Source organism: Phocoena phocoena, chromosome 10, assembly GCF_963924675.1.
Source record: "Phocoena phocoena chromosome 10, mPhoPho1.1, whole genome shotgun sequence".
Classification (NCBI taxonomy): Eukaryota; Metazoa; Chordata; class Mammalia; order Artiodactyla; family Phocoenidae; genus Phocoena; species Phocoena phocoena.
Window position 1 is genome coordinate 62735870 of NC_089228.1, and position 14412 is coordinate 62750281.

Here is a 14412-nt window from a genome sequence, read left to right on the forward strand (position 1 = left end):
TGTATCCAATAAAATAAATATGGCATTAATGTTACTTTAAAAAAATAAGTGTTCAGTTGCAATGTACTCTAAAAAATGTCACAATTTTTCTTAAAGATTCTTTAACTATCTTTATGAAATTATTTAAGATTTGGCAAAGATAAATCTCACTAATTTACATTATGTACTGTTTTGACATCCATCACATCTTGATTTTACTCTTTAATTAATCACATTGGAATTTACAGTCATTTTTTATGATTATAATGTGAAATTTTACTGACATAGTTTTACAGTGCATTTCCCCTTTCTTGGTATTCTATGTCCTGTTAGTTAATGAAGAAAAAATCCTTGGATGTATTTTATATGTTTTTGATAGCTTTCATTCTTGTTTTTGGCAAGTTTTTTATACATATTTCATATTTGTGATGTTCTAAATATGTATGTATCATTTAATAGTCACCACTAATTTGTTATCTGTTAAAATAATTTTTTATTTATTTGTTCAACTTCTGTCTACTTGTGGTTGTTTTAAGAATAGATGTTTCCTTGGGGCTTCCCTGGTGGTGCAGTGGTTGAGAGTCCGCCTGCCGATGCAGGGGCCATGGGTTCGTGCCCCCGTCCGGGAAGATCCCACATGCCGTGGAGCGGCTGGGCCCGTGAGCCATGGCCACGTCCGGAGCCTGTGCTCCGCAACGGGAGAGATCACGACAGTGAGAGGCCCGCGCACAAAAAAAAAGAATAGATGTTTCCTTGGAAAGAGATATTATAGACTTTTAAACATCTAACAGGTAGGTCTAAACATCCATAAACTATTTTATCCATTTGAAATACCTCTTCCTTTAAAGAAATAATAAGCTCTTCCATAGAAGTAACTTTTTTTGCAAAAGTCATATTCTTTAAAAAAAATAAAATCAGTGTATTTATTAACAATTGGAGAACAGTATGACATAATGGACAGATAGTTAAACTGTAGTCAGGAGTATTTTCTTCTGTCTTCCCTTTGTAAATTTAGGTACTTTGTTTCTCTTTCCTGGTTTTCTCATGTAGAAGATGAGAACCTTAACTGTTTCTGGCATATGTATCTGTCACAGTGCCCGTCACTTGATAAGTGATCAATAAACACTTGTTGAATAAATGTTAAAAAGCTAGTGAGGGAAGGGGCGGGAATTCCATGCCAGGGGCAGCCACCTCTGAAAACCCTTCTCTCCTCTGTGCTCCTAATCTCTGTCGGAGAAGATTCACCTGTATCTCATCTAAAATATTAAATTCCTTGTGGGTATACATTTGCAAGGCAATGCTAACATAGTCTTTCTAGGCAACTATGAGTCTGTAGAAGAAAACTGGAATTAAATTGGAAAGACATAGGTTAATGTCCTAGTTCTACAACTTACTTTTGTGTGTGCTTCTGGTTCTACATTATAAAATTATGTTTTCTTTCACAGTGTCTGTGTATGTGTCTTTTTTTAAAGAGCATATAATATATAAAATGCATTTTGTAAAATCTAAATCTCTATAAGTACTTCCTAGGATTGCAGATAGTGTGTTGTGATACTATCCCAAAAGGGCTTGATGGGAAAGAAGGCAACATTTTTAAAAATGTTTTTCGCTTTTCTCTCTTCCTCACCTGTATGTGTTCCTTAAAAAAAAAAAAAAAGGAGTCCTTTTGGAGTCATCTCCCAGGAAACCATGGCAAGAAGATCTGCGTGAAGAGGTTGGAGGAAAGACTGAATCCACTTATGAGGAAACTATTAGTCAAATACAGAGCAAGGGACTCCCTAATTGACTAGAACTCTTCAGAACCAGGCTGGAACTCCCTAACCACTCATTTCAAGTTTTCTGTAGGCCTTAATATTTTCAATATCATGAGAGAAAAAGGGGAGTGGGCAAGGAAGGATGCAGAGATTGTGGGAGACCTCCTGCTGGTTCTCTGGTCACTCAGAAAGAGTCAGATTAGATTAAATTCCACAAAAGTCAGGAGTACCATTTCATAATGCTTTGTGGTTTGTCTGGACAGGAGTCAGCATGCACAGACAGAGGTAGGTACCTGAGTGTCCTGAGATGCAGCAGTAATATTTAATAGAGTTAATTAAACCCCCGTGGCTCACTTTCATAATGAAAACAATGACATTTCACAGATATATAGTTTTAAAATTACCCCACCAGCTTTAAATATGTCAAATTGGTCAATTTTATGCTTCCAAATTTCAAAGAAAAACACCCTTTCTAAAAAAATCTTAAATGATCCTCTTTAGATTCCACTTACTTTACTTGGGGTACTAGGTAGCAAGATTTATTTGTAGTTTAGAATGATGTTTGGTTCCTCTTTGACCAATATAGAGAAAACAAAGAGTTCTTTGCTGAAAATCAAATCAGGACCAATTATTATGCCTAATAGTACCTGGTATTTGCAGACCACCATTCTTTGAAGTTTGTGGTTTTCCCAGTGCTTTTATTACACATGATGTCCTTTGATCCTGCCACCATTACATGTGGAGGGAAAGTCAGGTATCATTCTATTGTACTGATAAGTGCAACTGAGACTTTAAAGATTACAGAACTTGTCAACTTCCTTAAGGAGTACTAAATGAGTAACCAAACAGAGTCACAAGTTCAGCCATATCAAAGCTGGGCTTCTTGAGCTTCCAGTCTTTAGTTAATTTCGTATATTAATCTGCCCCTTAAATAACAGTAATTAAATATCTCTGGTATATGGAGGTGGGTTTCTGGCTTGCTGTAGTTGTCTCCTAACTGACTTTCCTATTTGCACTCGAATCCCATTCAGTCTAGTCTTCAGATCTGGCCAGGGTCAGCTTTAAAACACAAATTCAGTCACGTTCTTCTCTCCTACAGCAAAATCTTCAATGGCTGCCATCATATCTAAAAGTGAATCCATGATTCTAATTCTGACCTCGGAGGTCCTCCAGGATCTAGATTCAAGGATCAAGGACCCTTCTTTCACTTCACATTTGAGCTTTTTTTTTGCCTCGGCCACCCGCACGTCTTGCGGGATCGCAGTTCCCTGCTCAGGGATAGAACCCCTGGCCACAGCAGTGAAAGTGGGAGCCCTAACCACTGGACTGCCAGGGAATTCCCTGCTTCATAAACCCACCAAGGGCACTGTGACCTTGGGCTTTTGGTGGAACACTCTCCTTCCAAATGAAAATGCAATTTGTGCTTCTAAAACCACACTTCCAATTTTGTCTGGATGATTGATTTAGGTCTCTGCTTCCTCTCAACTCCTCGGAGAGTTCCTCTATCTTTACAGAGCTCCCCACTCCCATCCTCACCACCTATCCCTCTTACCTGCTGCATTCCCAGCACCTGGAAGGGTACCTAGCAAAAGTGAGTTTCAACAAATATATGTTGAATGAAGAATGAACAAATGAATGGATGAATACAGTTGAGATGGAACAGACCAGCAAAGTTGAGTTTTTGCCCATGTTAGCTGCCCATATGGAAATATTCATCAATGTCCTGGAGATGTGACTTAACTGCCTACTTTTGGAAGCAATCTCTTTCCAGGGAATCTCTAACCATCTGGCTGTTTAAGCAGTTTAACATGACACATTTTAAAATTTTAGCTCTAGAAAAAATTTAAGGTGAGGATTATATTTCAGAAGGAATTAGTTCACATAAAGCAATGTTTATAGCTAAAAAACAGAGGGTTTTTTTTAACATCTATTCCTCAATCTATTAGCACTGTGGCAGCAAAGGCACATTGCTTTGCAACACCAGTCACATATTTCAACAAGGAGAGATTTCATTTTAATGAAATATTACTTTCTTCAGTTATTAGATTAATTTATTCATTGATCTGATCAAATTCACATTTATAGTTTACATTGCAGGATCTCACCTACACACATTTTGCTTAAAGGAGCTCATGTTACTTGCTGGAGACAAATATGCAAACTACTTCTGCCTTAAATTGGATTGTTTCATCAACTGTATCATATGAAATATCTTTACAGGCAAATGTTTCAGGACAAAAAACTTTAACAATTTCATCTTTTCAGCATGCTTGAAAACTTAAAGCTTCTTTCTCTTTTCTTTTTTACTGATCATATAAAATGGATTTAGAAAATAATAATTATAAAATTGAGTATTGTTCTTAACCATGAAATGAATTCCAAGCTTCTTGTACCTGTGTGGAGTAAGGAAGGGCAGAGTTTACCATGTTTAGAATATCAGCACTAAGAACTAGGAAAAGAAGAGACTTGAAAGCACAAAGTTCCTCTGGCTACATTTTTAATGTTCAGACTCTGGTTCTTATATTTCATAGTATTTGGTCTTTTGTTTCCTCTATATCAACCCAACAAATCATCAGTAACAACTCAGTTTTATTTTAGTGCTTGACTGTCTAGAGAGCACTTTCATAAAAATTATCCAATTGGTTCCTCACAATTACCCAGTAAGACAGTTGTAATATTTATATATTTTTACATTCAACCAGTCTGAGGCTCAATAATGCCACAATCAAGAATCAAAGCAAGGACATTTGACTCTGCAGTCAACCTTTTTTTCCATTAAATCATACCGTTGCTTTGATTTCTAAGATTTAAAATTGTTCCGGTCATCTACCTAGCTGCTCTCTCAAGCTTCTTGAGTTCAGAGCAATACTGAATGAAAATCCTTCCTTACAATTGCCTGATGCTTCTAGCTACTAAAAAATATCACATCTCTATCTATCTGAAGTATACAGTAGATCTTGGAAGTGTTTAATGCCTTGCTCTCAGTAAAAAAGATAATTAATAAGCAAACTTGCAGGTATATTTATTCCTTCTCTCTGTTCTGACATTAAGTTGGATGCACCTAAAATCTCAGTTCCTAAACCAGAATAGTCAGTAATCTCAGAACAATAGAGGCTGTTGTTTTCACAGAGCATTGAAAGGTTTTAGCTGGCTACCTTTCAGGCTGTTGACACATTAAATGTGGCTAGCATACATGATGTGTTTAAGGTTATTTAAATGTATTTTATTCCTTGATTCAGTCATTTGTATAAATAGAAATTAATTGCAGAAAACCCAGGTATAGGAAATTACTTCATAATGATTTCTAACGCTCTTTTTCATTCCTGTGAGCATTGTTCATCTAAAGTCAACATGGCAGGAGACTTTCTAGTGCTTACTCACATCCACTTCTCCTCGTCTTCTGGGCTCACAGAAGGCTGAAACTTCCCACCATGTGACTATTGCTGGGTAATGGTTTATGAGAAGAAATGTTGAAGTAGTTAATTGCTGGTGTGAGACCCCTCAGTGCTCTCTTCCTCTGCCTGAGCAACTAAGGAGACATCAAGTTCCAGATGGCATAGCTGCCAGATAGAGAGGCTTCATCACCAGGGTCTCCACTTGGAGCAGGACCTCCTGCCAAATCATGCAGGCCATGAAAGCAAGAGTGAGAAAGGAATTTTGAGGGGATCGGCTACTGTGATATTCTACTTTAATATCCAAAGGTTATGGTCAAAGGAGCATAGGAATCGGATTCAGAAAATCTGGATAACATCCCATTTAATCACTTTGTCGACTTGGAGAAGTCACGACATTTGTTGTTTCATATTCTTCCTTTCTAAAGTAGAGATGGTAAAATATTACCTATCGACTGGGAAGAGTGACTATGAAAATCAAATTGCATAGTATAGGTTGAGTCACTCTGCAATTTATGCTCCTGAATGTAGTGACATATTTTTGATTCCTTTGAATTGTGGTTTTCTGATTAAAGGAATTTATCTTCCCAGCCTCCTCATTCCCTTCCTATAGAAAAAGTAGACAAGAAGACCAAAGTTAGAGTGTGGGAATGAACAGGATGCCTTTTTTAAAATTTTTAACTCTTTGCTGTATTCATACTGAGGATCAAGATTTCTTAGAATCAGGTCTTCCAGACTCAAGTTCAATTCCATGATATTCAGTGTTTCAAATTGGTTTTTATGGTTTTCCACTTTCACTAGCTTTGAACTTCAGAGAACCAAGACACTCCCTTGCACTTCTTTTAGTACAATGTGGAACACAAAGTAAACTAGGTGTTGAGAGAGCATCAAAGCATTTTTGGTGTGACCAAGATGGTAGAGTAGGAAGACCCTGAGCTCATCTCGTCCCATGGGCGCACCAAGATTACAACTCTTTACAGAGTAACTATTGACAGTGACGACATGAAGACTAGGAGAAAGAATTTTCCACAAAACAAAAAATATAAAGAAGGAAGCACAGTGAGATGCATAGGAGGAGCAGAGATGTGTTCTATTTAAGACCCACACCCCCAGGTAGGTGACCACAAATGAGAGGATAACCACAATTGCAGAGACTTTCTACAAGGACTGAGCAGTTGGGCATCACATCAGCCCTCCAGCCCAAGAGTTCTGCACCAGGAAGTCTAGACAAGCTCTCAGAACATCTAACTTTGAAGGCCAGCAGAGCTTGCAAACAAGAGAGACAAAGGCTGTGGGAGACTCCACTCTTATAGGGCTCACACAAAATCTCACAGAGAGATTTTGGGTCCCAGCACAGAGGCAGGCAGTCATTTGAAAGGAGCCTTGTCAGACCCAATTGCTCATCTTGGACAGCCTCCCAGAGAGACAGGAGGCAACTGGGACTTCCCTGGGTATACAGATGCAAGTGGGAGCCATTTGGGGGAGCTCATTCTACCATGCGAACAATGATGATGGCAAGCATCATTTTGGAGTCCTCCCTCAGCCCATTAGTTCTGGGGGCTTACTCTCCCAACAGCAGGCCAGTTAAATCACAAATAATCAAAGAAATGTAAATCAAAACCACAATGAGACATCACCTCACACCTGTCGGAATGGCTATTATCAAAAAACAACAAATATCAAGCAAGTGTTGATGAAGGTGTGGAGAAAGAGAACCCTCAGGCACTGTTGGTGGGCATGTAAATTGGTACAGACACTATAGAAAACAGTATGACGATTCCTCAAAATAAAAACTAAAACTATCATACAATCCAGCAATACCAGTTCTGGACATTTTTTCTGAAGAAAACAAAGACACCAATTTGAAACAGTATATACACCTCTATGTTCATTGTGGTGTTATTTATGGGAGTCAAGATATGGAAATATCCTAAGTGCCCATCAATAATTAATGGATAAAGAAGATGTGATGTATATATATATATGTGTGTGTGTGTGTGTGTATGTGTTTATATATATCCAAGACGTGATATACACAATGGAATATTACTGAGTCATAAAAAGTGTGATATCTTGCTATTTGCAACAGCAGGAATGGACCCAGAGGGCATTGTGCTAAGTGAAATAAGTCAGATGGAGAAAAACTAATACAGTATGATTTCATTTATATGCAGAATCTAAAAAACAAAACAAATGAACAAACAGAAAACAGAAACAGACTCATAGATACAGAGAAGTAACTGGTAGTTGCCAAATGGGTAGTGGTGGGGAATGAGTGGAATAGGTGTGAGAGATTAAGAGCAACAAACTTCCAGCTGTAAAATGAGTCAGGTAGATGTAATATACAGCATAGGAAATACAGTCATAATTTTGAAAAGTGACAAATGGTAATTAGACTTAACAGGGATATCATCTTGTAGATGATACTCTCTTGTACGCTTGAAACATAAGTAAGTCAATTATACTTCAATAAAAAAGAAAAAATTTAAAATATAAATAAATGACAAAGAAATATATAGGTAAGTAAAAAGAGAGTATTAAGTCAGTTTATACTATTCCTTGGATTCTTAAACACAATTGCCCAGTCTAGCAAAGCAAGAAGACCAGCAAGACTAGTAAGTACTCCTTGTGTATCTCCTTTACTGAGTGAACAGGCACAGCCGAGAAGAGAAACAGGCATACAACTAACTTTCCAAATTTGAGCCATGAAATTTGACCATGGTTTGAGCCCTCCAAACGTAAGATATAATGGGGATATAGTGTAACTCTTCAAGCTCTCATCTAATCCTCTCTCCATTGAAGAAACAAAAACAGTGCAGTCATTAGAGAAACACTCTAGGTAGTAATTAAAAGCGGGCTCTCTGAAGCCAGGCTGAATTCCAGCTCCGCTACTTACCGAGTTACTCTGAGCATGTAACTTCTTCATGCCTCAGATTTTTCATATATAAAGTAGGTATAGGGCTTCCCTGGTGGTGCAGTGGTTGAGAGTCCGCTTGCCGATGCAGGGGACACGGGTTCGTGCCCCGGTCCGGGAAGTTCCCACATGCCGCGGAGCGGCTGGGCCTGTGAGCCATGGCTGCTGAGCCTGTGCGTCCGGAGCCTGTGTTCCGCAACGGGAGATGCCACAACAGTGAGAGGCCCGCGTACGGCAAAAAAAAAAAAAAAAAAGTAGGTATAATAATGGTACATAGCTTATACATTTGTTTTGAAAATTAATCTATGTAAAGTGTTTTGAAAAAGTCCAAGACATAGTGAACACTATAGGGCTTACTTACTGTTGTCTCCTTTTAATCAAACTCCAAGTTATTCTAACACAAAATAAAAGGAATTGGATGCTGTAAAAGATGGGAAGAGTTTTGGGGAAGACAGAAGAATGAATTTTTGAGAAACTTTCATGAACAACTGAAGCAACAGAAGATGACTAAAGATGTTGTTAGGAACATTTTATTATTTTGTGATTGACAAAATCTATAGGACTCTTCAATCTTTTGGGCTCAGATTTGCATTTCTTTCCATGGAACACATTTGGGTGAACCGATGGTTCCTGTCTAAACCGAAATCTAATCTGCCACAAAACTATCGCTTTCCCTATTTCTGATAAAATCTAAGTGTTTTCCTGGTTCCTTAAATATGGGAATTCAGTGTCATTTTTTGGATCCTACATATCTCCCTCTTTCAAACCCAATCAGTGGCAAATCCCGGTCAAATATGTTCACAGGTGTCTTTAACACTTCCTCTCTGTTACCATTTCACAAAGCTGGGTCCTCATCTTCCTGCTGCTGCATTGCTTGAGGCTTCCCAGCAGGCGCTGCTACCAGCGACCCTCACCTCACCCTTGCTAGAGTACAAGAGAAGAGATGGGTTTTATTTTTCCTTCCAAGGGTACAGATTTCAGAAAATAGCCATTTGAGTTCACTTCTACCACTAAAAGTAACCAAGTGGTAGTTTTATTCCTAATGGGATAAGCCACATATGAATTTAAAGAATAGTAATGTCCCATTTTACATATACATACAGAAACTGATAGAATGGCACACATACATAAGCATGTTTTATATATGTATATGTATAGGTGTATAATGGGTCATTGCTGATATAGATATACATATAGATATAGGTATATCTGTCTTTTCCTTCTTAGAAGCTACAATGATTCTTCACCAGTAGCTGTTCATACTAGCATGAACATGGATGTTAGTACTGAGTTCAGATCCAGCAAGTAATTCCTGACTTTCAGATCACTATGCAACTGAAGAATGCTTTGAAATGAATATCATATTTTTACTTTGAACATTTGTTGTTTCTGACTTGATGCATACCCATTCTGAATTTTATAAGGGCCTCCATAGTGAGTGTGTATGTGTGTATACAGCCCCCTACACACATACACATGCAAAGAAAGAAAGCAAGTGAGAAGAAGATGCCTGTCAACTTCAATTCTGTATGCATAAAAATGCATGAGAGAAGGGACTGAAAATGTAGGGGCAAAAAGCCAGGAAATGTCAAGCTTGATAGGTCATGCCGAGGGGAAAAATGAACTCTAAATATGTCCTACCATTTAATGTACTGGTATACATTTGATTTTATATTCAACAAGAATATGTTGTGTATATCCACGATCATATCTAGATTGTTATTCTACCAAGCTAAGACTTCTGTTGCTCAGTGGAGCTCAGCATTTCAAGGCTGTTAATCTCTGCTTGTCATTCATGCCAGTTTTGGTGTGTGTTTTTTTGTAGTACAGGTTTTCTTTTTACATATACAAGACACATTAATCCATTAAATTTCAGGACACAGTACAAAAAAAAACAACAATTCAACTAATTCATCTGACAATGCTGTTCATATTCATGACGCCACTTTTTGTTGTTGTTGTTTTGTTTCCTAATAATAAAGGAGGAGACTTAGGGCTGTTGGGCTGATATATATTTGGGGGTCCCCGCTCCCCCCCTCCCCCACACACCACCAGGGTGAACAGGAGGAAGAAAAGGGAGGGCAAGGCCCACAGCAAAGTTTCATAATCTTGAATCCAATGGGGGAGGAGAGGAAAGGAAGAAAAAAAAGGAGAAAATACAAATCCTATAATACATACAACAGAGTGGGGATGGTACAGACATGAAGCTGAGGCATGGGGTGGGCTGCTGGGGGTGGGGGCATCAGAACACCCCCCCTCACATTCCTTTCTCTCTTTAATGCTGTTTCCATAGTTACCAGGCTGAGAAGCCCTCTCAGAAGATGGGACCAGGAGAAGAGAGTCAGGGGCTCAGTTGGCCCCCCAGCTGTAGCTGTTGTAGGAAGACTTGCTGGTCTGGGGCTTCTGAGGGATGGAGTTGATCTGGCTACATTGCCCACTGCCTGTGTGGCCATCCTGCTGCATGTGATGTTGAAGGATCTGGGAGTGAGGCTGCTGATGGGGGCTCAGAATGTGCCTAAAAAGCAGCTGTGGCCTGATTGATTATGCCCCCACTTCCTAGGGCTGAAGGCAAGTTGAAGGAGGCAGCAGGAGTACTGGAATGAAAACCTTGTTTCTCAAAGGCCTGCTGGGTTTTGGAGTACACAGAACCTGAGATATCTGGCACACCTGTATTACTGAAGGTGACTGATACACCAGTGTTTTATCCATGAGACCCATATCCACTTGGCTGTTGGAAAAGTGTGGCTGATGCATTCACACTGACATTCACACCATGCTGCTTGGAAGAGGTAGGAGCCACAGGGAACACAGCAGGGCCATACTGGAAGGTGCTGGGGAGGCCCGGAACCCCTGTGTAGTATGGCAGGCTGTTGTAACTGTAGCCAGGACGCAGCGCCGGGTTCAGGAATGTCTGCTGCCTGGTCTAGTGAGTCTGTGTCTCGTTCTGCTGGGGCTGGGATAAGGCTGTGGCCGGGGCTAGGGACGAGGCATCCCCATGGCCGAACTTTGTGAGGTCACCAGAATAAGTGTTGCTGGCCAGGCTACCATCCCTCCCAGTCAGTGGAGTGGTGGGTGTGGGAAATGGGAGGCTGTGGTAATCCAATGGAAATCTTGTCTGAAGCATCTGCAGGTCATCATAACCATATACTTGTGGCGGGTAGGCATGTAACAGCCCTGGAGCCATAATATATGGATTAGGCAACAATGGCAGGACCCCAGGAGGGAGGTTGGGAGGAGCTTTTCCTGAAGTCGTAGCAACTGAGCTTCGAGTGGAGGCTATGATGGTAGAGTTGCTGCCTAGACTGAGGCCCAAGCTCCTGCCACTATTGAGACTGGAAGAGACACTGACCACTGGTGCAGAGACTGTTCTGGATGTGGTGGAGAAAGTGCTGGAGGAAGAATGAAGATTTGCCTCACTCTCCATGCTTGTGTGCAAAAGAGTGGATGTCGAAGTCTGCCCAGAAGATGTTGATGATGAAAGGGTATTCTGCTGAGTAGATAACATGCTGCCGTGTTGTGTGCTGGTAGTATTTGGAATCTCCTCATTGTGGCTCAAGCCACCCAAGGAGGATGAGTGCTGATTGGCTGTCGTCAGTAAGGAAGTTGCAGATACCGTTTCACTGAGAGGGGGGATGCTAGAATTGGAAGGTGCAGAGCCTGTAGCACCTTCAACAGATTGCGTGTTCTGCAACTGCGTGGCCTGCACAGAACTGAAGCCATTCTTTGCCTGAGTCAAGTCCTTTTGGGATGATGAAGAGATGGAGCTGGGTTACCGCTGAGTCTGTGTGGATCACTGTTCATATAGAGGGCCCTGAGCATTATTTTGGGAGGTATAAGCTGTCGACTGAATTGGGCCACTCTGATAACTGGACTCCTGGTTAGATGAAATTGTGGATGAAGATTCACTGGCCGTGCTGGTATAGAGGCTACTTGGAGCCTGGCTTGAAGAGGTGCTCGTGGTGGGGGTGGACTCATAATCAGAAAGGACAGACTCTGAACCAAACTGAAATGCCCCAAACTGCAGGCGGAGCCCTGAGATATGTGCTGAGCCAGGCATCTCAACAGCCAGAGCAGGAATCTTAGAAGTCACAGAGGCTTTTTTCTTCTGCTGTTACAGTTTTTGCTGAGCTGGCTGAGGACTGGAGGATTGGTTGTCTGAAGACCCAGGAGACATTTGAGGAGTTGAGGTGGATTTGCTTGGAAGGGAGAACACGGGTTGGGGGGGGGGTGGGAGGTGAAGCAGTGGAGGTAGCCACTGTGGGTGGCTTCTCCTGAAGGAACACCTCCATCACAGTTGAAGACGGGGTGAAAGGCTGGTGCTTTGTAAAGGGGCTATGCACTGTTGAAACATTTGGGTTCTTCAAATCATACTGCATCAGCAATAGGGATTGTGTGGTGGAGCCCATGTTCCAAGAGGAGGTGGTGGTGGTTCCAGATTGAGGATGTTGAGCTGCCAACTGAGCCAGGGCCTGAGCAGTCTTGAAGTGCTCCAAGAACTGGGAGCCTGTGGTGCTTCCACCTTTAGCTTCACCGACATCACCAACTTCTTTTCCTAACATGCTCACCATATTGTGATGAGAAAACATGTTCCCTGAAGCAGGCTGCGATATGGCGCTCTGCTTCGAGTTACTGAACACCAGAGGCTGGAGAAGAGAAGGAGACTGAGATGGATCCAGATTAGATGACTCATTCTCCATTGAAGGCAGTGTCTTCCCCAACAGAGCAGCAAGGTCAGTTCTCTGACCAGCAGTGACTGTCACATTCTCCACAGGCAGATGCCCTGACGACACATTAGAGGCAGTGAAAATCTTGGTCTCGGAAAGATCTTCATTCCCGTCTTCAGTTTCCCACTCGTCTGTTGCAGTCCTCTATGCACTCATCCCATCATCGGGTTCAAAGTGGCCAGTGTTGTTCTATGTATTGCAGCTGCTATTGACATAGTTATCAGTATTTGCTGGCTCTGCATAATCAGCTGGATTAAAGGTTCCCATTCCTTGAGCAGAAAACCTTCCTCCCCACCTACCAGAGTCACCTCTGCCTCGGCCACGACCTCTTCTGCCTCTTTCTGTGTCTCTTCGAGAAGGCCCTACATTCTTGGTGCCATCTAACCCATTTTCCTGACCTCGAAACTCTCGTCCATGGCTGGCACCTCTCCCCCATCTTGGTGGCCCACCACGTCGCCGACTATAGTCTCTGTCCCGGTCTCGATTTTCTTTGCCCTCCTCGTTGGATTCCGTTTGGCCACCATTCTTCTGTCCTGAGACTCCCTTCTTCCCAACCATCTCCCAGGAATGCATATCTGGGTTTCCTTCCAGCAGTACATTGATGGCTCTGTTGACATCTCCATTGCAGTCATGCAAAGCAATGACACATTCATCCTGGTTCTTGCCTGTGATATCAATCAGTTGTTTCACCTTTTCCTCAAAGCCAGCATCATTATGGTCCAAAATCATCTGTGCAAGTCGAATTTGCTCCTCAGTGGCCCAGGGCCGCTGCTTGTGCTGTGTCTGGTTTTAACTTTCAGGTCGTTCCCAGTTTCCTAGGGCTCGGTTAATGCCCACCCATGTCATCATTTACAGTATATACGAATAACAATATTTACAACGTAGAATACTCAGTCTCCTCCTTATGCCAGTTTTTAAAGAATTGTTTGAATGTAACTGCACAACATGCTGTTTTGTCCCCTAGTGTTGTCCCAAAGTCTTTTGTGACTGAAAAGCTATGGTGATCATGGACCTGTGGTGTCTAGGTAAAAGGCTGCTTTTCTCCCCTAAAGGATGAGTCAGGAAAATCAATCACACCCAAACATAAAGCAATACATCTCCAAGCACACTTCTGTCTGATTCTTCTCACGAGCATAACATAAATGAGAGATACAAGGAGTTGGTCTGCAGCCAGACTCCCTCTCATTACCCCTCAGCCACTTCCTTCCTTCCGTCACAGGTGAGAGCTGACTCATCTGTAAGGGGCGTGCAAGTGGAGCACCTCGACTTTGAATGACTGTTCACACCTAACTTCCCCAGCAACATTTAATTTTAATGTGCTTCCTTGTTGTGATGCTCCTCAGGTGTCCTCTGTGTGGTTAACCCACTCCAAGGGTGGCATGCATAGTGGGTCAATATTCCCCTTTCGTGTGCCTATAGCACATAGATAATCAATAACTAATATTGTTATTATAAACAATTATAACAATAAATAATATTGTTTCCCACTTAGTCCAGACATCTTTAGAATTCTCACTACAATTGCATGTCAGGTGAACTTCATCAGTCAATCAGGGCTAAAACCTACTTGTTATGCCTAGGTTACTCATTTTCATTTAAAATATGTGTATTGTAAAAAAGAGTTCAGGCGACAAAATGATGGATCTCAA

At 41.3% G+C, this 14412-nt stretch overlaps 1 pseudogene; it reads right to left on the reverse strand.

The window, feature by feature from the left end:
- Positions 1-10388: 10388 nt before the first annotated feature.
- LOC136129128 (ubiquitin-associated protein 2-like pseudogene) lies at positions 10389-13612 on the reverse strand (annotated as a pseudogene).
- Between the last annotated feature and the right edge of the window lie 800 nt (positions 13613-14412).